Source organism: Echinops telfairi, unplaced genomic scaffold (assembly GCF_000313985.2).
Source record: "Echinops telfairi isolate 266 unplaced genomic scaffold, ASM31398v2 ScPeMD7_7457;HRSCAF=8495, whole genome shotgun sequence".
In the NCBI taxonomy this organism is placed as follows: Eukaryota; Metazoa; Chordata; class Mammalia; order Afrosoricida; family Tenrecidae; genus Echinops; species Echinops telfairi.
Window position 1 is genome coordinate 35,068,430 of NW_022111357.1, and position 1,606 is coordinate 35,070,035.

Consider the following 1,606-nt stretch of genomic DNA (forward strand, 5'->3'; position numbering starts at 1 on the left):
AGATCGGGCCAAAGCAGGACCTGAAGGGACAAGTAAGCTGCATGAAGAAGTGGCCCAAATGCCCACAGTCTCCACCCCTGTCACATTACCTCCTTTCTCCCAGTCTGCACCAATGGCCTCCTGAAGACTGAAAAAGTCATGCTTGGTTTACAGGAGAAAAAGAAGACGAGAGCTGGTTGACTGGTCTAAGGTTCATGACCTACCCTGAGGGGGCTAGGCTTGTTGAGTTGGTGAGAGCCCATGGTCTAAAGGCAAGGTGACCAATGGGCACCCTGTGGAGGCTGAGTGAGGCAGCCCACATTGAGTTGATGACCACAGAGCAAGAGACAAGAAAGGCGAGGCTCACCAAGCCATTTATCTCTCTGCCCTTCAGTTAATCCCACTTGTGTTTATCAGCCAGGCTGGCACAATAAACTATCTCAGTCATCATTTCATTGCATGGTTTAAGAACTTACCCTAATTGTCTACTTATTCTAAAATGCCTCTGCAGGTCATACTTCTTTTTTTCACCACTGCTAAGTTGTCATATTAATATTACATAAGGCTATTCTTTCTAATGCCCCCACCCCATGTGCGGTCAGTGCTGTGGTAATAATTTATGTTAAAAGAATTAGTACCAGAATAGTCCCAAGGAGTTGGAGATTAATGATGTCCCAAATATCCAACTCTTCCAAGATGCTCTTCTGCTCCATTTCCTCCCCACTCCTCCCTTGAGTATATTTCCTCACGTCCCTGGGCTCTGCAATCACAGAACTTTGAGGAAATGACTCACGTGGTAGTAGGTATTCAGTGCACAATCCAGAGGTCAGGCAGAGGGAAGCCAAATGCAGGGCGGAGAGCCAGAGCCAAAAAGATCCGAAAGTCATAGCAGGCCTTCTTGCTTCGGCCAAAGCTCAGTTAGGAACGCAAGGTCTGGCTTTCCAGGTGAAGCAATGTATTACAACCGTTTGGTGGTACCATGATACATCCAAGAAAACAAAGGATGGTGTCTTAAATCACTCCCTCTACTGAAGGAGAATAACAGATGCCCCCAGGAAACCAAGGGTGCGTCTTGGTTCACACCCTTTATCTCTAAGGTGATGTCTTTATCTCACACTATGCCTATCCATTAGCATGGCAGAGAAATCCCTCCAAAATGAGGTGTTTAGCGTCCAGATTAGATCACATAAGAAATGCTACTTGACTATAACTAATTTGTGGTTTAATGAGGAAGGTTTGGGATGACAGGACACCAGGAGTAGGTGGTGTAAAAATCAGACAGGATCCAGATGCAAATCTTTACAGGAAGTTCTAACATCCAAACCACAGTTTGAATCATGTTTTTGAAACACACACACACTCACATGCTTACACCTGTGCTCCAGGTACCTCTGCAGGAACCAGGTTCATTTCAGCAAAGGGTTGTGTGCCACCAGGCCCCTGTATCATAGGTGCACCATGGTTCTGTTTTTTTCTTTTTGGGGGTGGGTTGGGGTAGGGAGGTGTTTGGCACATGTGAGGGAGTTAAAGATAATGTTCCTTTAGGCCTGGCATTATGCCTCCAATACTCATAAATCAGGCCAGTTTGAAAACTGAGGCAGTTACCCTCAATGGTAATAAAAGAAGC